We start from the raw sequence: 23,973 nt of genomic DNA, 5'->3' as shown, positions 1-23,973 counted from the left end.
TGGAATTGGGACCTAAACAGAGTTAAAAATAGTTATTCCACACTACTTTCCTCTATTTATAGCACTGGTGATTCAGTGCTATCTTCCATGCAGACGCCGTGGGTTCAATTCCCTGCTCGTGCCTCAATACCCAGCCACTGCTAGTTCCAAGCATGGATAAAAAAAAAACGAGTGGGTTGCATTAGGAAGGACATGGGCATCAAAAATGTGCCAAACAAATGATGTGAGTGACTCGATGTGGCGACCCTTTATGGCACAAGCCGAAGGTCACAACAACAATTTTGATGTATTTAGGGTTTCAAAAGGACAGAGAAAAACCTGAAAACTATCCAGCATCTTTGCTCACAAAAATACAAGTAAGAAGCATGATCATTTGGGAATAAACTACACTATATGCTTGCTGTGCTTCGGGGGATAAAAGGACTAACCGTGTTTCTTGTTCATGGCTTGTCAATTAATTAGGTTATCGTCTTGTATCTACCAATAAGCTCCCTCCAGCCACTCGTGTCTAGTCCAGGTGTGCCTCGTTGTCTCATCAATTTCTTTGTATTTAATTCCCTGCTTTCTCTCAGTCTGATTATTGTTGATGTCACGTTTCCCAAGTCTTGTAATGTTTCTTGTTGTGGTGAGTCGATTCCGCTGTGTTTATTTGAATCTTGTTTTTTTTTGTTAATGAGTATTTTCAGTTTATTCCCCTGACATGCCTTCTTTGGCATTTTTGCAAATATATTTTGTTGGGATTACTCCTGCTCCCCTGTCTTGCTTTCCTGCGGTGGGGCCCTCCAGGTTTTCCACTATCACCACAAAACTGTGACAAACCCAGCCTATCCTAGCTGAGTTTGGGGGACATTTGATTACATCCCGGACTGGTTATTCTCAGCCCCAGGGCACGCAGAAGACAAACAACCATTCACACTCACATTGTCATTGAGCGGGAACTGAACTCGCGCTGACAAGTGAACTACTACACTATCAGTGACAGAGAAGTATTTCTGAGGCATTTCATATACTGTAAACTAAGGTTTTTATTCACAATGAATACATGACTTCTATGTATGTCGGTTACGGGTATTCTTTGATTGTTTTTGGTTGTTTAACTGTCTGTCATATTACACACACAAAAAAAAACTACATATTCAATGTTTGTCCCATGGCAGAACGTGTATGGCACATTTTTCATGAAATGCCATGAAGCAGAAAGTAGCCAACTCAATAAAGGCAAAGCAAGACAAAAATGTAATTCCAAGATAAAAAAAAATACAAAAAATGCACCCAAATAATTTGTTTACTTTTAATGGTTCAACCGGCGGCACGGTGGCTGACTGGTTAGAGCGTCAGCCTCACAGTTCTGAGGACCCGGGTTCAATCCCCGGCCCCGCCTGTGTGGAGTTTGCATGTTCTCCCCGTGCCTGCGTGGGTTTTCTCCGGGTACTCCGGTTTCCTCCCACATCCCAAAAACATGCATGAATTGGAGACTCTAAATTCCCTGTAGGCATGACTGTGAGTGCGAATGGTTGTTTGTTCCTATGTGCCCTGCGATTGGCTGGCAACCAGTTCAGGGTGTACCCCGCCTCCTGCCCGATGACAGCTGGGATAGGCTCCAGCACGCCCGCGACCCTAGTGAGGAGAAGCGGCTCAGAAAAATGGATGGATGGATAATGGTTCAACCTTAGCTGAAGCCTATGCTATAACCAGAGGTTGGGAGGAATGCGCTACATTTACTCAAGTAGCATTTTGGATCAAATGTACTTGTCAGAGTAGTTTTAATGCAGCATACTTTTTACTTTTACCTGTATTTGTTAAGAAGCAGTACTTTTACTCCGTTATAATGATCTACATGCCACTCGATACTTTTATCGATTATTGCTTATTTTGTGTGCAATCGGTTTAGACTACGACTTCCTCCGTTTGGCTCCAATCCAATGTAACCGATAGTCACGTTTAACTCTTGTTTACCAATCAAACAAAACAAGACAGTCACATGACCGCACACTGAGTCTTCTATTGGCCTTCGCGGGCATGGGTATAAACACTAGCTACGCCAGCCCGGCTAATCGACGTGCCTATGTGGCGGCCATGTTGGAAGGGTGGTCATTCCTATAGAAGGCAATAGGACACGACTGCGTTTACATTACAGATGACAAAAACAACAGTTTTCATGCATTGTTATTTGCCTGCCACTGTCTGCCCAAACGTGGATATTCCAGCCTCCTTCTAAGTTGAGAAAACTGTAAATTTTGGCTGTGAATATTAGCCATCATTAGCCCTGTTTTATGGTAATAAGTAACTGTAAACCATACATCTTTTAGGGTATGTGCTAATCTCGCTCCACGCACACGCGCCTGCACTCCACACACACACACTGCACATTCACATTTTATTTAGTGAGTTTACTTTGTTGTATTTTATTTGATCATGCTCTGACAAATCTCACCAGTTACTCAGTACTTGTAGTTTTTTTTTCATAGAGTACTTTCTTACTCTTACACAAGTAATTTTTTGGAGGACTACTTTTACTTGAGTCATATTACTTTCAAGTAACACTACTCTTACTGGAGTACAATATTTGGCTACTCTCTTGACCTCTGTCTATAACACTATTTTGTGGCAGAAAACTATATGACACAAGACCTTAAAGCACCCATAAAGATCAGATGATGTACTCAAACCTGGAGAAAAGCCTTAACAAGAACAGACTTATTTAATTAATAAAGCAGCATGCTTTAATCCACAGACACTTGTCCTGCATCTTGGCCTGAGTCTAGAGCAGTGATTCCCAACCAGTGTGCCGTGGCACATTAGTGTGCCATGAGCGTTCTTCAGGTGTGCCGTGGGAAATTATCAAATTTTACTGACCAGTAATTGCTCAAAAAATTATATTTACAATAAATTGTTCATCTACTTATGCCAGCGAGCCATAGACAGACAGAACAAATGAGTGGTCTTCTATTAGATGGCAGGAAGTACATACATAAATTAATGTATCCACTTTTTGTGACATTTTTGTTTGTTGGTATTCCGTGAGAATTTTCAATTGTAAAATATGTGCCTTGGCTCCATAAAGGTTGGAAATCACTGGTCTAGAGAGAAGAACGTGTCATATTTTTTTTTGTAAGATTCCTATGATAATGTTTCTACGAGAGTCACTCAGCCTGGCAAATAATCGTGTTTGTCTTGGAAGCTCCTAAACTGTCAGTCTTCAATTATTGCTCCTCACTTCAACCTCCAAATGTTCCTCTCGCCAATCTCATTTGAATAAATCCTTACTCAATATATTCATTTTTTTCTTCCTGTCACCTCTATGCAATCCTTTCTACCTACCATTTCATTTTCCTGGCTCAGCTGAGCTTCCCTCTCTATTCTTCCCATCTTTTTTTCAGCTGTGCTCTTCCTCCACATCTTCATCCCTCTCACTTTAGTCCCTCAGTCTTCCTTCCCCAGGGGGTATTATCTCAGTCAGAGGCAAATCTGCCCAATTATAAGCCTCATCTACTCTCTCCCTCCTCTCCAAACACGCACGCACGCACACAACAGGCTTGTCCTCAGTACTCGTGCATCCACACCCACACTTCCACACATCGGCGCCCCAGCTAACCCAACACAAGCACATAAACACACGCATTCCGAATTCAACCTTAAATGCTATTTCATTGCTTCCAAGCACAGAAACACACACACTTGCCCCCATCTCCTCCCCTCACTCGCTGTCACACCTTAAAAAGCCAATTATACACACTTCCTCACTTCTCCTCTTCTCTCCTCTTACTTCCCTTTTTTTTCCTTTGCCGTCACCATGTTTAGAGTAAACCCCAGCTGAAAAGGGGAAGAGAAAAGCGCAAAATTGAGGATGAGGTGAGGGTAAATGGGCCAGTGGGAAGCGAGACCATGCACAAGGTAAGATGGGTGTTGAGAAGAGCATACAGTATTTCACAAGTGGATCGTAGGACAAGAGGAGAGGGAATAACAAGAATGTCAACAAGCAAATAAAGTGAAGGCTATCGCAAGGATGACAGCAGAACATGAGAGCACATTTAGAAAAGAGAAGGGAGCTGATACAGATTACAAGCTTTTTGCTGATGGTTATACACGCAACATACAGTAACTACCTCACCAGCGATGTTTTGAGAAATAGAGGAGTTGGTGGTGATTCGGGTGATAGTGGGACAGCATTATTGTTTTATGGTAGAATCGTGTGGTCGGACTGTCTAATTGTGGAAAGGAAATGTGGTATTGATTGGCCTTTATTATTGTGTAGAGGTAGTGTAATGGTAGAAAGGGTGTTTTAGTATGTGAGAATCGTGTAGTTTTGGCAGGACTTAATATTTGTGGACTGTAGTGCAATGGTAGTGCAGTAGGATTATATTATTCTGATTTTTTTTTTTTTTAACTCCTTATTTGGCAACTCCAACCGCTAACAGTCGCATAGCCGCATGTGTCATTAAAATGTGATGAATGACTGCCTTAAGAAAAAAATAAAAATCCCGCTTGTGGCGGTTACCTCAGCCTATTAATCTGTATTGTTTGGCGACAAATAGTAAGGTAAATTATTTGCTAGTCCCTGGTAGGCATAAGAGTGTTTTTCCCTTTGGATTTTGGAGGGGTGGACTGATTCTGTGGTGGGGGGAAAAAGCAGGTGAAGCAGTTGGCTTGGGAGCAGTTGCAGGTGGGTTGGTTTACTATGAAGTTGTAGTGTGGATGTAGTAGGACTAATTGTGTAAGTGAAGTGTGGTAGTAGTAGAACAGTCCAATAATACATATGGACAATATGATAGTGGTAGGAGTGTATTATTCTGTGTACAGTTGGTAATTTGTGGGGATAGTACTGTATTTCCTATGCAAGAGCAGTGTAGTGCTTATAGTACAGTCAACAGAAATGGCTCGAGATAACTAATTAATAGAATTGCAAAATAGAAATAAGACAGCTTTACCTAAAGCCACAGTTATTACAATTTCAAAAGCCTTAATCCTGCCTGGAGGAGATGTATTTATTTGTACAGCAAAGATGTTGAGAGAAAAAATATTTGTTTCAGAGGAACAGACCAGTGATAAGCAAAATGTAAATACATGACCGTAACTTATGCAAGACACTGGAGTAGTTGGACCGATGAAGGCCTCTAGGACTTAAGTGACCCACTTTAAAGTTACAATGCTTGTAAAAAGGCTCAAACAAGTATTGAAGAATTCTTGAGTTGAGAGACAAGTCAAATCTTGCGTCTATCTTTTATGTGGGTGACTGGTTAGCACTGCCTCACAGTTCTGAGGACCGGGGTTCAAATCCCGGCCCCGCAAGTGTGGAGTTTGCATGTTCCCCTCGTGCCTGCGTGGGTTTTCTCCGGGTACTCCGGTTTCCTCCCACATCCCAAAAACATGCACGGTAGGTTAATTGAAGACCCTAAATTGTCCGTAGGTTTGAATGTGAGTTTGAATTGTCCGTAGGTTTAAATGTGAGTGCGATTGCTTGTTTGTTTATGTGCCCTGCGATTGACTGGCGACCAGTGCAGGGTGTACCCCGCCTCTCGCCCGAAGATTACCTGGGATAGGCTCCAGCACAGCCGCGACCCTAGTTAGGATACGGTACAGAAAATGGATGGATGGATGATTAAACAGCTTAACGCACCATTAGGGAGGGGAGATGAATACGTCACACGCTTGCTGCAAGATACACAGTGTGTGTTCAGGGTGCATTTGCAACACAGGAACATTCACCAGAACATACATATGGACAGTAAGTAAAATTGCTAAATGGTTTGGAGTTTCAAGAGGATAATCAGAAGGCTCATGAAAAAGGCTGGCCTTTATAGTCACCGTTGAATCCATGAATTTTCCTAAATTTCCTGTGATACACTCACGCAGGAGCTCATGGAGGAACAAGCAACTGATTGGCGAATAATCAGCGCTAGTCTCAACTAGTGCTAGCTCATGAAGTTTGATGGGAGAGAAAGACAGATACAATTATTTCATGACGCAAAAGGGATAGGAGTGACAAAATAAAAACATTGTGAAATCAAAACGATATTAAAATAATGAAATCAATATTGAAATAAATAAATGTTGAATTAACAACATGCATGTTAGAATCAACGAGCATAGTATTTTGATTAAATTGCTTTTATTGTATATATTTCCTACAGTCTTAAAAATGAAAAAAAACATGCACTCCTTCGGAGTGTAGTGTGTTCACCAGAGCGGTGCACACCTCTCGACTGGCCGAAGAGACATGCACGACAAGGTATTTCCATGTTTAAAGTGTGCTATATTTTTTCCACAAGTCTCAGAAAAACTCCTTGCTCCATAATTTACAGCCAGCCTCGGAATTAAATCATGCCACCTTGGCATTTGCACACTCGTTCACTGGTTACACGTGGTGGGTGTGTCAGAAGTATGGACAGGAGCCTCAAGCCCAGGTATGTAAAAAAAAAAGACTTACGCGCAAACAGGAGAATATAGCCAAACATGAATAAATGCTGCTGGTTCCAAACAAATCAAATCTAATTAAACTTTATTTGTATAGCACCTTTCATACGTAAAATTCCAAAACAAAGTTCACCTTTGTTCCAAAAAATGCAAACAAAATCCAGCATACAGAATGTAGCACTCCAGGCACATGCCAGGTAGGTTGTCTTGTTTTAATAACAATGGGCAAGGAAAATAAGACTATCTACAACATGAAGTTTTACCTAAGCCCTCCTAAAGGTTACAATGTCACCCATCTGATCGGGCACTTGGGAATAGAGGTATATCTAGCCTATATTTATGTCATAAGGCTGTAATATTTGGTGAACTTCCAGGCGCTCTTATTGTGATGTCACATCAATGGAAAAAGTCCAGTAAAAAGCGGTGTACTGCAACTTGACAACAATAAACCATGGTCAGAATCAGAATCATCTTTATTTGCCAAGTATGTCCAAAAAACACTCAAGTAATTTGGTAAAGTGTGTAATGCATTTGTATAAACTATAGTACAGATTGTGTGTTGTTTATCAATACAGCTTTTAAGATTGGTGTGTGAATAAATGACTGCTTTTGTAACGTATGAACGGGCACCACATTTGGCACTGTTCAGTGTGATCTACTCCCGTCATTGCCTTCCACTGGGCTCCTTCCTTGTCTTGTGAAATTTCCAATAAATTGTGTTTCTTAATGGGAGTTTTCCCTTCTGTGCTACTGGCTTTAAACATACTTTGCAGCAGACTGTTTCTCATTGTCTGATGTAAAAAAAAAAACCTGAACCAATTCTAAATGACTGACAAAACGGTGCCTCTTTTGTAAACTAGCTCCTCTGTTTGCTGTCATGTCTTCATTGCAAACATCAGCAGGCTACAGAAGCTGCAAAGAGAAGGATCTTTAGATTTTTTTTGAGAAAAAAAATTATGTGACCATAAGATATATAGATTAAATTGATTATTCACCCAGCCCTAACTGAGGGTACAAGACACTAGTATAATGTTAAGAGGAAAATAACTTGGCTTAGGTCTGCTACCTTCTATCTCCTCACTCACTCCTACCCTTCTCTTCCTCCTCATCCTCTCTTAGACTCTCCCGTGTGCCTCCTAATTCACTTCTCCTCCTGCCCTCATTTCAGGATTTGATCCTTTGTGAGATACACCAGTCCTGCCTGCGGGGTCTATGTGCATCAGTATGATCTGTGTATGGCCTGATAAGCCTGGCTGGTGCTCCTCATGTGCAGGAGCCTGAGGCAGAAGACAATTACATCAAGTCGCACCTAAAACCACTTGCTGTCAGGAACAACAAATGACAAAGCACATTTGTTTTGATCTTTATCAGCTAATTAGCCATAGAGGACACTCATGAACGACACTGATAGCAATGACTGAGCTTTACAGCCGCGGAACACACATTTGAACTTTGAAGAAACAAAATTTGACAAGAAAACAATAGTTTATGGCTATACAGTATTTACAGCCTTGAATCATTGTCTTGTCAATGTAAACCTCACCGCAACACCAAGGAGCCAGTCTTGTTGGTGGGGTAATAAGAGCACATTGAGACCAGAATGACATGCCTCACTCATCCCAGGCCATGGCATGATCGGTCATATGTAATCATTCCTCCTGCCAGTTATTAATGATAACGGCACCTAGCAGAATACAAATATCCAGAATGACTCGAACTGATTCAAAAAGTCAGGGAAGCTGCATATGTAAACCTCCTGAGGCACGAATAATTGCAATGCAGTTTGAGTTCAGGCCAGAGGGGGGTAATTGCACTGAAGCATGATAGAACTTACCCAAAGTGAGTGTGCCCTAAAATAACTTTATTTGGGGTCACCTAACCTTGTGGGTCCCCAGTACACTCACACAATAGACAAAACTTTAATGGCCTCCTAACAACACCAAAGCAGAGGGAGACCAGCCAGGAACCCTTGAGATACTCCAAACAATATCATCAATGTAACGTTAAGGGTACTGGGGGTCCCTGGTTTACGGCCGTAAATGGAACTTCATCCTAAACCGAAGACCCTTGAGGTCAATATTAATTAAGTCATATGGGGTGTGCATTAGTGTGGACTGCACAACGAGGGACTCATAGTGTGAGCTCCAATCTGATCATCAGAGTCACAGTGGATATCAATCACATTAGGCCACTTCAAATGCTCTTTTTTGTCCTCAGGCATTACAACCCACCAATTGTGATGTTTGCTCAGCATCCTGAAGTTCTTTCATGTCTTCAGCAGAGCTACTTCATCATCTGGATAAATACAATTAGGCGACTTTCTCCATGACTGGTGTGATCACCAGTGACGGTACAATCAATCTAGATCAGAGTGATTCTGGTAGTACAATACAATTCAAGCAGGAGCCATATAGGCGACACTAATGGATCCCGACATGACCAGTCCAGACGGGTAAACAATCAAGCGAAGAGTTAATCAAGCTGTGGAATAAGAGTGTTTAACATTCTGAATCAGCTAGTCCGAACCAGGGCAGGCAGCCCTGCAGAACGGTAATTATTTAGTGACGGCGTAGACGTGTATATATGTCTGAATATATTGTAGATTGCTTCCTGGAATTGTGCGTGGGTTTGGGTTAAACAAAAGATTATAGTGTGTTTGTCGACAGGTGAAATTGACTGTATGAACGAAAGCATGAAAGGTCAGGTAAAATAAATAGCTTTCTTGGAAACCTTGTTGTGCTTGGCTGATGACACACAAGTGTTCGGTGTTTGTGTGCATGAGCTCTAATAGCGGGGTCTGTATTTCCACTCTATTAACCCTCTGACTCAATATAGCTCTCTATGCCAGCCAATTACAGCAGTCCTCTAAAGGGTTGATACCACTTAGACTACTTTACATAAATATGTAAGAATGAAGGTTATAAGGAGCAAGTGGGAGAGAAAGAAGGAGGACACCCACACTGAAGTGAAGCATGACATCCAGTGTAAAAAATAAGTCGACAATCGAATGAGATCAGTCTTCCACGTTTGGTCTTCCACGTTTTGCCTTGTCTCCAACACCATGAAAACACGACCCTGACAGTGGCCAACTGATTTATTTTCGCTGTAGACTGAACATTTTAGTTTGACAACGTTTATCATTATGAGTGTAGTTTGCGAAGATGTAGAACTGCACTTCTTACCTTTTCTAACATTATTAAGTTCTGGTGAACAGGTTAATTAGAAACACATGTCATGGTTTAGTGGAAACAACTGAGTATCAGAATTGGGTATAAAAGGAGCGTCCCCGAAAGGCTACATTTTTCACAAGCAAGGATGGGGAGATGTTCACAATTTTGTCAACAACTGCGTGACCAAATAGTCTGACAGTTTAGAACAACATTTCTCAACAGCAAAGAATTTAGGAATTTCATCATCTACGGTCCATAATATTGTCAAAAAATTCAAAGAATCTGGAGAAATCACTGCACTTAAGCGACAAGGTCAACAATCAATATTGAATGCCTGTGACTTCAGAAAACCATTCAGAAAACCATTGTCAGTTAACAGTTTTTTGCTATATCTACAAATGCAAGTTAAAACTCTACCATGCAAAGCAAAAGCAGTATATCAACAACAGCCAGAAATTCCACTGGCTTCTTTGGGCCTGAGCTCATCAAATGGACTGATGCAAAGTGGAAAAATTTGCTCTGGTCGGACGAGTCCACATTGCAAATTGTTTTTGGAACATCGTGTCCTCCAGGCAAAAGAGGAAAAGGACCGTCCAGATAGCTATCAGTGCAAAATTCAAAAGCCAGCATCTGTGATGGTAGGAGGGTGTGTTAGTGTCCATGGCATAGGTAACTTTCACATCTGTAAAGGCACTATTAATGGTGAAAGGCACATACAGTTTTTGGAGCAATGATCTGCTGCCATCCAAGCATCTCGTTTTTCAGGGACATTAAGTCATATACATCACGTGTTGCAACAGCGAGGCTTCATAGTAAAATAGTGCAAGCAGTGGACTGGCCTGCCAGCACACCAAACCTGTCTACCATTGAAAATGTGTGGCGCATTATGCAATGCAAAATATGGCAACGGAGACTCCAAACTGTTGAGCTCTTTCCCAGCTGTTTTGGAACATGTTGCATGCATAAGTTTCAAAATGAGTGAATATGTGCAAAAAATAAATAAATCTGATAAATTTTATCATTGTGAACATTAAATATATTGTCTTTGTAAAGTATTCAATTGATCTAATATACTGTAAATATCATTGCATTCTGTTATATTTACGTTTTACACATCCCAACTTCATTGGAATTGGGGTTTAGTGAACAAAAAATTGGAAAAACATGGCTGTGCACCAGTGCACAAAGCATGGTCCTTAAAGACATGGAGGAGAGAGTTTGGTGTGGATGAACTTATATACACACATACATATATACACACAAACTACATATACTACTTAAACCACTTATTCAGTTATTATTTAGTTTCTTACCATAATAAGATGAAAGACTGTTGGAAGCACTCCATTGTTATTGATCTACCCGAGAAAGAGAAACAGTAAAAGATGATAAATAATATAAATTGAAATGAATTCTAATCGGGCATGCACACATGCACGCTCATTTTCCCCGTAAGGTTTTCTTTGATAGTAGTATATCACTCCGTCAGTTATAATTGGGCGGCACGGTGGCCGACTGGTTAGAGTGTCAGCCTCACAGTTCTGAGGACCCGGGTTCAATCCCCGGCCCCGCCTGTGTGGAGTTTGCATGTTCTCCCCGTACCTGCGTGGGTTTTCTCCGGGCACTCCGGTTTCCTCCCACATCCCAAAAACATGCATTAATTGGAGACTCTAAATTGCCCGTAGGCATGACCGTGAGTGCGCCTCCTGCCCGATGACAGCTGGGATAGGCTCCAGCACGCCCACGACCCTAGTGAGGAGAAGCGGCTCAGAAAATGGATGGATGGATGGACAGTTATAATTGCTGGCTTCATCAACATTTGATCATGCATCTTCCAATCAGCTCCTTGACTGCCCTTGGCGTCTCCCACCTGAGTCTGTTTTCTTTTCATACTTAGTTCCTTAGTGTCTGTTCAGTGTTGTCACATCTTGTCTTATCAGCTTTGCTTCCCTTTTCCCCAACTCTCCTTGCTTTTGTTAGAATTCAGAGTTTAACCATGTATAGTAAGCTGTGAACCTTTTGGTTGTCAAATTCATGAGAGCTCACCTGTCTCCAGTCAACCAGACCCACCAGTATAAGGACAAAAGACTTGAAGAATGAAAAAGAATAATGGCATGCTAATAAATAATAATTTTAAAAAAGGACAAAAACTAAGACACAAAAGACTGCGAAAAATATGGATGGTTTTATTAGAAATGACATTCTCGTTGCTGATTTACTTTCACATTTACAACCACTTACTCTGCATTTGGAACGTGTGCACCTTTATACACAGTCATGCACAAACATGTGTGACTGAATTTCTGTGTGTTCCTACATGAATTTAAAATTTAATGTGTCAAAAAGGAATGATGGCAGAACTTTATGGAAATAAGAATGTATTGTTTTTAACTCTGACCATGAAAACAATCTTTTATCTCAAGAAGATTATTTAACAGTCAGTCAATCAGTTTCAGCAGTGCATTACTTATTTTATAAACTGAGCTAACACTGAACTTACAGTGCTCACTGCTCATCATAAATGAGTAAAACTTCACAAATTTGTTAGAAAACCTGGTTTCCTTTCAGAATTATTGGGCCATCGATTGCAAATGAGAACATTTTAGATTAAAAAACGAATTTACAAGAATTCCATCAAAGATGAGTATACTCTGCATTAAAATTGTGAAAATTGTTCTTTTTACTGAGCAATGGCTAAAACTGAGCATTTATTCATTTATGTTGGCACAGTATGTATGTGTATAATCTCTAGATTAAAGGATGTTAAACTACAATTTAAAAAAAAAAAACGAAAAAAAACAGAAAAGACGTGATTTTCTTTCTTTGTGTGTGTGTACAATTGACGTGATGCTCAAGAAAGTTGGAGAATGAATTTTATTTGATCAAACATTGACGACCCAACAAAAACTGTTGCGGGACCCATTTTTGGTTCCATCACTAAGGTTGAAGACGACTGGATGATAGAACATGTGCATGTATTTTCATCAGTAATAAAAACAATAGGGGGCAACACAGTTGAGAAGTGGTTAGCGTGTGTGATTGCTGCTTGTATGGGATTTCCCTTGGATACTCTGGCTTCCTCCCACAATCTTAAAAACATGCATGTTAGTTTAAATGAAGACTTCTGTCTATATGTGCCTTGCAATTGACTGGCGACCAATCCGGCGTACACCACCTACTTGCCCAACGTCAGCTGGGAGGGATAGGCCAGGTGAATGTCCTTTAGGAGCAAAAAATAAGGATTGCTATTTTTGATTAATTGAATGATGCTGAAAACGTGTTAAACAATAATAATATAACAACAACAACAATAATCATAATAATAATAAGGTGCCAGGGTGGACGACTGGTTAGCACATTATGCCTCACATTTCTGAGGACCGGGGTTCAGATCCCAGCCTCGCCTGTGTGGAGTTTGCATGTTCTCCCCGTGCCTGCTTGGGTTTTCTCCGGGCACTCCCACATCCCAAAAACATGCATCATAGGTTAATTGAAGGCTCTAAATTGCCCCGTAGGTGTGAATGTGAGTGCGAATGATGGTTTGTTTATATGTGCCCAGCGATTGGCTGGCGACCAGTTCAGGGTGTACCCCACCTTTTGCCCAAAGCTAGCTGGGATAGGCTCCAGCACATCCGCAACCAGAGTGAGGATAAGCGGTACGGAAGATGAATGAATAATAGTAATAATAATAATAATAATAATAATACATTTTATTTGAAAGTGCGGCACGGTGGGCGACTGGTTAGAGCGTCAGCCTCACAGTTCTGAGGACCCGGGTTCAATCCCCGGCCCCGCCTGTGTGGAGTTTGCATGTTCTCCCCGTGCCTGCGTGGGTTTTCTCCGGGCACTCCGGTTTCCTCCCACATCCCAAAAACATGCATTAATTGGAGACTCTAAATTGCCCGTAGGCATGACTGTGAGTGCGAATGGTTGTTTGTTCCTATGTGCCCTGCAATTGGCTGGCAACCAGTTCAGGGTGTACCCCGCCTCCTGCCCGATGACAGCTGGGATAGGCTCCAGCACGCCCGCGACCCTAGTGAGGAGAAGCGGCTCAGAAAATGGATGGATGGGATATTTGAAAGTGCCCTTTGTGACCATGAAGGCCACTGTACAGCAATAAAACAACATTAAAAACTGAATTATACAGATGAAATAAAATATAATAAATAAAAGTGCAGTGCAATTAGTTTGAGTTTGGATTTGAAAGTGGTGAAAAAGACTGAGTTGCGCAGGTTCGGTAGCAAAGAGTTCCAGAGCTTGGGAGCAGAGCCTTCAGTCGCTCCATGGTGCTGAGACGGGCAGATGTAACGGTAAGATAGATGGAGGAGGTTGATCTGAGGGTGCGGACTGCAGTGGCGATGTGGAGGAGGTCAGACAAGTATGGAGGGGTAAAGTTGTGAATGGCCTTGAAGGTGTAAAGGAACTGAATTCTCCATTTGACTGGGAGCCAGTGAAGTTGCTGAAGGACAGGGGTGAAGTGATGGAAATGAAGCGATGATACAAGCAGCGGCGTTCTGGACCAGTTGGAGCTTATGGAGGAACTTTTGATGGCGGTCGAAGAGGAGAGATTTTCAATAATCAAGACAGGAGATGACAAGACTATGAACAATGATAGCGTCAGTATGGGGTGGGGGATTGATTTTTAATAGAGCGTGAAACTGCTCTGGAGGGGACAGATAGAGGGGACAGGAAAGGCATGTAAAATCTCTGTTCTGTGTTACATGAGAGTGGAGTTGAGTGGCGACTACTTTTTCAAGAACTTTGTAAATAAAGGGTAAACTGGAGATGGGGCAGAGGTTATTGTAGTTGTTGGGGTCTGAACCAGGCTTTTTCAGATTAGGGGTGACAGCTGCAGCTTTCAGGAATGATGGGACGATACTGGTAGAGAGAGAAAAGTGAATAAACAGTGAGGAAAAGGCCCAAGAATGTGGGGAGGGGATCGTGCTGCTAGGTGGAGGACTTGGATTTATGGATGAGCTCATCAATTTCTGAAGGATCTCATGCAGCTCAATTAACCAAGAACAAAAAAACTTCTCATTATGATGCAATGCACTTCTACACCACTGCAAACCAAAACCAGTTGTTATAGGACATTGATTGGTTTGTTAGCCCAAGAAAATAGAATAGTAAAGTAAATTCTATTTGGAAATTGGGCAAGCTACATGCACCCACACGTGCCAGATAAGGGCATTACACACACACGCGCGCACACACACACACGCACAGAGCATGAGATTCTTTGGCTAAAGGTCATAGTAAATGTAATTGTTTGAAGGTGTGTCTGGGCTGTGATAATGCAGCAGGCAGCCTTCCTAACTGTAATGTCCCCAATTTACCATCTAATTACCACTCTGCTGGCTTCATAGCCACACTTATCTAACCAAGGTCCAGGCAATTTAATTTCTGATTGTATAACCATAGAGATGGAGGGAGAGTTGTGGAGAGAGGGCACAGAGAAGGAGAGATTTGTGGACTTGTGTTAATAAATTAGAGCTGACGAGAGACAGAGAACAAGTGAGAAGGGGAAAAATGTTAAATATTGTTAATAATTTCCGACAAAAACGAGCAAGAGGAAAACAGAAGTAGATGGGGGAGCGCTGACACCAATTTGCGAAGTTCACGTCACTCTACTTGTGTCAAGGAATGAGTTGTTGAGGAGAATCTGAAGAAGAGTTGGATGGGGACAAAAGCAAGTAGTATTTCTGATACGAAACGTATTTGGTACATTGAGCACTGAGGGCAAACTCTAGCAGGGTGGGAATGAAGGAAAGATGGGGATGTGAGTGGGCTATTCGTGATAAGAGGTGGAACCTAAAATGAATGTAGCTACATGTGAGGATGGAATGAGGAGAGGACAAACTATAATGTTAACAAGCATGGACGCTATCAACTGAGATAAACTCGACGATGAGGTGTAATATTTCCTCTGTGAGCCCTAATATTGGGAATGACTTTTTTGATAAGACCCATCATGGCCACTTCGGATATTCTCAACAAAATCCACTAGGTACAGCACAGCGCATTTCAAAAGCAGCCCAGAAGTGACTCTATATTCTGCTAAAAATACAAGCCCAGTCTATTTTTTGAGGCAGAGGCGGCAACACGCTGCACACAACAGATTGAGACGGGCTGTAAGTCAAACAAAGAAACAGCAGAGCGCATCCATCCGTACCAGTGTACATCAATTCTTCAGATCCAAGAGTTTGTGCACCTTTTTATGCAAACTTTGTCAACATGTTCCTCAGTCTCCACATTTGTCTACATCCACAGTACTTCCTTCATCTGGTGGTGTCCTCTTCCTGCATCCCTCGTATGGCTTAAAAGAGAAGACAGTCAAGTTGGAAACAAGACTCAGTGACAGCTGTGGTCTACATCTACAGTATTTCCATGATGCCTGTTTGCTTTTTTTAATTTTTTTTAAAAATTAAATTAAATACATTTTTGAGACTCCCATACTCCTGCCTAGCCTCCCTGCTTTCCTGCCCTTTGGTCTTCCACGTTTTGCCTTGTCTCCAACACCATGAAAACACGACCCTGACAGTGGCCAACTGATTTATTTTCGCTGTAGACTGAACATTTTAGTTTGACATCAAAAGATGAATAACAGAGCAACATTACAGCTTTTATTTCCACATATTTACAGTACATGTGGATCTGATACATAACATAGAAGATTGCACCTTTTGTTTGAATCCACCCATTTTTTTCAGAAAGTATCCAACTATATTCCTAACAGGTGTGCTTTTTTAAAGAAGAAGAAAAAGAAAAGAAGAAGAAAAAGAAGGAAAAAAACCACACTGTTCGATACTCCCTTGATCCCCTGCGACATCACGGACAGGTAATCTGAATCGAGTAACTCTTTACGTATTTATCATTAAAAGTGCTAAAAAACACACACATGCGCATCCATATAAAGTATGCCATGCGTAAATCCAATGCGTTATTTCCTAGTATTGATTCAATTGATTGATTACCTTTTAAAACGATTAAAATCTCTATATTTTCGTCTGGAAGGCTAACTAGCAAAGGACAGATCGATCCAACTGGATTGTAGGAATATAAATTGATACATCGATATAATGAATGAATCCTTACACCCCTAGTATTTTACATCGTAAGGTCAATTATACTGAAAAAAATGAAGGGAAACCCCTTGAGTATAAAAATCCCAATAAAATACTGTAACTTATGTCTTTTACTATAGCTCTGTAGATAAAGAAACAAAGCCACAGATTCTCAGAAGTGAGCGTTTAAACACAAAAGTATGAGCCACACTAACCTTGGAAATAGAGTTTCAGTGAAAAGAGCTCAAATTTGATTGGAAGGACTTTTCTCATCTTTGCCTTCACCCCTTTTCTTCTTTTGGTCTCTTCTATCTTCTTTGCATTCACATCACAATCATACTCGTGGACCAGCGAGATCAGACTGAGTTCTGACAGGATCCTCCAACACAAATGCAGACCGCTCAACTAAAAGTCAATAAACACAAACAGACTGTTAAAAAAATAATAATACATTTCAAACACTACATGTAGTCATGGGTAGCTGTTGGGATTACATTACCGTATGTCCTTTTTCAACAGAAACATTTTAGTTTCTCAGGTGACAATAATGCTTCTAATATACTGAATGATACTGTGTTTGACAGCAAAATACCATATTTGCCATTTTCTGTTGTTAATTTGAGGCAATAACCATGCCAAAATGTAAAACTCCACAGGACATCAAACGGTTAATTAAGACCACAGAATATTAAACCACATTATGCATGGTACTCCATGCATATATTTGCACATCGCAACACCGAATAGATTATAATTATACATTCATTGCAAATTAGGAAAAATGTGACCAACAGACAAAACAGTAGAAATCATCAGCAAAAATACTGGTATGATGTTGTTGTTTTCCCCCAACATGTTCTGAGGTGTTTAACTCCCCAGAAGATGTTGCACTCGACTCGTTATAAGACAGCGAGCTGTTCAGAAAAATCAATCAAATCTCTTACCATTTCTGCTGAAAACCAGTGTTGTCAGAGGGCACGTGATAGAATCGGCCAACCTTTTAGAGGCACAACAACAAAAACACACCAGAGTGTTGGGATGTCCTTGACCATGACATTCAATGAGAATACACTCTGTTAACTACAAAAAAAATGCAAGGTTCCTTATTCAAGAAGATTACACACTGTCAACAAGACGTTTATCAAAGCTTTAGGTCACACTTATAATTTAGCATGTTAATAATAAAAATTTGTTAAAATAATCTGGGGCAGCATGGTAGCTGGGCTGGTTAGCACATCTGCCTCACAGTTCTGAGGACCCGGGTTCAAATCCGGCCTCATGTGTGTGGCGTTTGCATGCTCTCCCCGTGCCTGTGTGGGTTTTCTCCGGGTACTCTGGTTTCCTCCCACATCCCCAAAACATACATGGTAGGTTAATGAAAGCTCTAAATTGCCTGTAGATGTGAATGTGAGTGCGAATGGTTGTTTATATGTGCCCTGTAATTGCCTGGCGACCAGTTCAGAGTGTACCCCGCTTCTCGCCCAGAGTCAGCTGGGTTTTTCTCTGAGCACGTGGCGAACAATGTCACCCAGGCGCTTCGGCCACTCTACCCTTGCTTTTCTTTTGTTTTCCCTCCTTTTTCTTCAAACCAACCTGCCGAAGTCCTCATCCAGGCATCGGAAGGACTGACCTGCCTGCCTAATTTTTGTTCTGCGCAACATGAGTACAACTTGCTGATTACCGAGTACAAATTTGTGCATAATTGGGCTTAAACTAGAAATTCCCAGCTCTTGCATTGCTCACCACACATCCTCATTCCACACTTACATCACGAGTTAAGCCTTGTTTACGAATGTTTATTGCTACTTTTTTTTTAAGTCCCTCTGCATTGTTTTACCTGTAGTCCCCCTGTATATTCAATTACATTTTTTTTTAAATTCCACTTCCTGTTGTGTACTTGTTGTGTGTGTTTGAGTGAAGCAGTAAAAGCATCGTAATCGAGAACTATTATTTCATCCATGTAGCGAGCCTTCTAAAGTACCGAGATTGATAGTTTTTTGGTCACTTTTCCTCAAATTTACCAATATAAAACGAGACTTAGTATCCAACACGAGACAAAAATAATAATAATATAACCTTCTGAAGTTCGTTGGATCACGCCGGAAGTAGACGCTGGCGTAAAACTCTTCACTTTTCCTTTCCCCAAATTACTTAAGCTTTTATCCAAACCCAGTATATGCTAAAATATACATACTGTGCATATAATTGTACTGTATTAGCAATCATCAGTTGTAAACCATAGACATTTCTGAAATATTTTTGTTAATATGTGACTGTGATTAAAAAGGTAACTTTGAGCACTTGAATAAATAAACAGAGAAATCATACCCTCCTTGGCGGAGATAATATGCTGTATTTATTTGATGGGTAAATTACAATGTCACAATGAGTTTAATTTCCTGTAGGTGCATTTTATCATCCACAAAGACCCCTCAATGCAAATGGAGCTCAAGAACATATATAAAAAAAATAAAGTGGCACAATCTGTACCCCCGAGTAGCAGTAGTACTGGTAGTATGGTAATTAAAATGTCTTCCTGCGCTATTGACCATCGCCATCTTTGCCTATTTCCATTATTCTTCATCTCATTTCTCTCCCTCAATCCTGTCTGCTTCCTGGAGCTCTTCACTTCCATTCATCAATAGTCATTAAACACAATCTGATTGTTCCATCACATGCGCATGTACACGCGCACATATACGCGCACATAGAAAAACACACATTTTTGATGAAGGTCTGTGGGTTCAATAGATGATTAGTGTCTTGCCTAATTATAGCTCTGTGCTTTGGATCAACAGACAGGTTTATCGGACTGAAAGACAAACAGTGAAACCAAACCCTCCCAAAGGTTTGCCTGCTAAGTCCCATTAGAGGGCGTGCTTATTTATGAATAAAATCATGCTGTGGTTTTTAAACTGAAACATCAGTCACACAAATAACTGAGCCTGTACTTTACAAGTTACTTGGATGTACAGTATTGGCGTCATGAATACTCACAACAGTTCGATATGGACTAATAAGAACATGGTGCTGACTCAGGACCCCCACAATGGACGTGGTCCTAATCCCCTCATCACACACTGTTGCACTTTACAGAAAAAGTAAATGTCAGTCATCTCAAGCCATTTAATAGTTTTTGGTTTGATTAGCAGCAATGACAGGATAAACAAATGCATACATGATCTTAGTTAATATATCTTTTACAAAGGCTTAATCGCATTACACTGTATACTCCAATGGCTACTATGAACTTCATACCTAATTTCTGATCACTGGGGTGGTCCTTTTCTTCTTATGCATGCACAATCCCAATTTGTTATTCCCAGTGGTGATTATCTAAAATTCTGTTTTTCAGGATAATGTTTGATTGATGTTTGTGTCATAAATCAATAAATACCTGTTTCACGGTCAAATGGATTGCATTTATTCTGCCTTTTTTAGGTTTCATTTTATGTAGTAAACTTTCCATTTGTGCACAAAAGTCCAGACCACTGCTAAAAAGCCATGGTGTGGAAGTGCACCTGTCATTTAAGAGGAATATGAGACACACATTTTCACACCCACATGATTGATTTAAAGACAAATCAAAATCACTGACTTGGTTGAGTTCAACTAAACGAAATGCACTTTTATCAATCAAATATTGAACTTCGTGTGTACTGTATTCAATACAGTTCCTAAAACAAGATTATAATGGACCACCGCTCACCAGCAATGATCCCATCTGAGTCAAAAACTCCTCTGTTACAATTTGTGATCTGAAGCTCTGTGATAGGGCAGACAGTAAACAGAAGTTAGACAACTTGGTCAAGATAATTCCCATTATAGCAATTACATAATGATGAAGTCATACAGTGGGTACGGAAAGTATTCATATCCCCTTAAATTTTTCACTCTTTTTTTTGTATTGCAGCCATTTGCTAAAATCATTTTTTTCCACATTAATGTACACAGCACCCCATATTGACAGAAAAAAACCATGGAATTGTTGAAAATTTTGCAGATTTATTAAAAAAGAAAAAATTAAATATCACACAAACTTAAGTATTCAGACCCTTTGCTCAGTATTTAGTAGAAGCACCCTTTTGAGCTAATACAGCCATGAGTCTTTTTTGGGAATGCCATTCCTCCTTGCAGATCCTCTCCAGTTCTGTCAGGTTGGATGGTGAACATTGGTGGGCAGCCATTTTCAGGTCTTTCCAGAGATGCTCAATTGGGTTTAAGTCAGGGCTCTGGCTGGGCCATTCAAAAACAGTCACGGAGTTGTTCTGAAGCCACTCCTTCGGTATTTTAGCTGTGTGCTTAGGGTCATTGTCTTGACCCAGTCTGAGCACTCTGGAGAAGTTTTTCGTCCAGACTATCCCTGTAGTTGGCCGCATTCATCTTTTCTTCGATTGAAACCAGTCGTCCTGTCCCTGCAGCTGAAAAACACCCCCACAGCATCATGCTGCACCACCATGCTTCACTGTTGGGACTGTATTGGACAGGTAATGAGCAGTGCCTTTGGGTTCTTCTTTACTTCTCACACCAAGGCTCTTCTCCCCCAATTGCTCAGTTTGGCCGGTGCATTCCCATCCATCCATCCATTTTCTGTACCACTTCTCCTCACTAGGTTCGCGGCCGCGCTGGAGCCTATCCCAGCTATCTTTGGGCGAGAGGCGGGGTACACCCTGAACTGGCCACCAGCCAATCGCATGGCACATATACAAACAACCATTCACACTCAGATTCACACCTACAGGCAATTTAGAGTCTTCAATTAACCTAGCATGCATGTTTTGGGGACGTGGGAGGAAACCGGAATACCCGGAGAAAATCCACACAGGCACTAAATGTATTTTCAGCTACTACGCCAATTTTAACATTGTTCAGCTAAAATTACACTGGATGCATATAAATTGTAGATATCAAGAAGAATGGCAATGAAAAAACAGACACGCCCTATGGTGGAGCAGACCTTATAAATGTCTTACTTTGTGCATTGACAACCATCAATATTCTATTCGTAAATTCAGGGCAGAGCTACAAGGTTATTACAATCACACACACACAGATGCATACACACGCATACTCACGCATGCAAACGCACTAATGCACGCACTCACACGCGCGGGCACGCACACAAAAAAAACACACACACACACAACCAATGAAGAAGCATGCAAATACTATTATAGATACTACAATTGTCAGTAGTGCAGGGTTAGGGTACCTTGCAAGCGCTGTATTTTTCCTGATTAGAATTTTGGCAAAGATTTTTTTCAAATGTTCTTCCACTTTAGCATTACTTAACTTATTTAGCTGCAGTTTCACAATCCTATCTGAAGACATCACCAAGGTAAGAGCTACTAACTAACTTTCTCTGATGAGCTCATTTCTAATCCTATCCGACCTGGTCACTCCTAGAGAGAACCTCAACATCTTAATTTCCGCCAGCTCTGCTTCCTGTTGTCTCTTCAGTGCCACGGTCTCTCATTTGTAAATCACGGCTGGCCTCAACACTGTCTTATAAAGTTTGCCCTTCAATCTAGTAGAGAATCTTATGTCACATAACACACCTGACACCTTCCTCCACCCATTCCAACCTGCTTGGACCCGTTTCTTCACTTCCTTACCACAATCACCATTGCTCTGGACCGTTGACCCCAAGTATCTAGTCTTCCACCCTCGCTATCGCTTCTGCCTGTACCCGCACTCTTCCCCCTCCACCTCCCTCATTCATGCACATATATTGTCTTACTTCAGCTAATATTCATTCCTGTCCTTTCCAGATATTACCATTCGCCCGAATTACTAGGTTTGTAACAGTACATGTACTTGTGTTCAGATTTTCCACCACAGAGTTCCCACATATTACATATTAGGTAAGGGACAGTGTAACTACTTCAAACCATTACTGTTGCAAAGACAAAATATTGATGTTGTACGTTCTGAATTAGAAAAAATGTAAGTAGTATTACTGTTATTAAATATTAATTTTATCATTTTATTGTACACATTTTTTCAGAGAATTTATTGCCAGGAGTTTGCAGTTTTGCAGTATTTAATGCTAGCAGTCTATGCCCCCCAACTCTTCCAAGAACAGCGGGAATAGGGTGAGTGGATGGATGTAATGGATGGATGGACGGATGAATGAACGGATGGATCGATGGATGAAAATGTTCCCTCTGAATGAACAGATGGTGAATTTACCAGTTATGCTTCTCATCCATGCTACAGTCGGAACAAAAATAGTAGTAGTCTAAACGTTTTTCTCTCAAATTGACTTCTTCATGTAAACTTTGTCATGATTGGTAATCGTATGATGTTGGACTGGACCCAAAAGGTGACGGAAGCAGCTCAGCGGGTAGGATATCGAAGGGGCGGTGGTGGTCCGTTGGAACACAGAAGGTGTAGGAAGCGGTAGCATGGGCAAGTGGAGGAGCTGGACGGCGTGGCTGGAACAGGCAGCGAGGCGTATGACACGGAAGGAGCACTGGAGACGAAGAAGAAAACAAGGGGGTAAGAACGGTTGCGAGTGGTTGAGGTAACTTACCATGAACCTTGGCCTGTGTACCACGGGTTACGTCAATACTCTGGCGCTGATTTCCTGGGTCTGGCAGGCTTATATGCAGGCAGTGATGAGTGATAACACGTACGCGGCCAAGGTGGTGCTGATTGCTATGGGAGAGGAGCGAGAGGGAAGGGCGAGGCGCATAGCACCACCCGAGCTCCAAAAGGGGAACTACAGGGCACAGACTATAACTAGCATGTCGGACTGCAGCCATGTCTTTTCTAACTACTGTAATACGAAGGGCCAAACTTTCCACCTTTTCATTGTAGGAGTGCTCACACCAAACTGACTAGTACAAGCGGCTCACTCAGTGTGCGTGCGTGTGTGTTTGTGTACGTGTGTTTGGACTGCAAGTGTTGAAAGCCATCTCAGTCCACTCCCAGAGGCAATCTTGACACTTCCTCAGTGAGGCTTGTGCAAGTTTATCTAACACAAACGAAATCACGCAAACGCACACCCAATTTTTCACGCCACTGTGGAGCTAATTAAACACAACGTGCCCGGGTGAAGGCAGGACTGAGGAAAGTGTGTGTGCGCCTATCTGTGTGTGCGTGTGTGTGTGTGCGTGTGCAGATTAGTCTCACTGGGTGCTCAGAGGGAGAGAGACAGGCAGGTCAACTCTGACAGCTCTAAGATGGCGAAAATAAAAGTAAGACACATGAGCAAATCAAGATAAATGTGTGTGTGTGTGTGTGTGTGTGTATATGTGTGTGTGTGTGTGTGTGTGTGTGTGTGTGTGTGTGTGTGTGCGTGCGTGCGTGCGTGTGTGCAT

The 23,973-nt window shown here is 41.4% G+C and overlaps 1 pseudogene; it reads right to left on the bottom strand.

The window, feature by feature from the left end:
- LOC133479405 (serine/threonine-protein kinase ULK4-like) overlaps positions 1 to 23,973 on the bottom strand; it is a 76,548-nt pseudogene that overhangs the window by 11,447 nt on the left and 41,128 nt on the right.

This window comes from Phyllopteryx taeniolatus, chromosome 6 (assembly GCF_024500385.1).
Source record: "Phyllopteryx taeniolatus isolate TA_2022b chromosome 6, UOR_Ptae_1.2, whole genome shotgun sequence".
Taxonomy (NCBI): domain Eukaryota; kingdom Metazoa; phylum Chordata; class Actinopteri; order Syngnathiformes; family Syngnathidae; genus Phyllopteryx; species Phyllopteryx taeniolatus.
The sequence above is the reverse complement of the archived record's forward strand: the minus strand, read 5'-3'. Positions and strand labels throughout refer to the sequence as shown.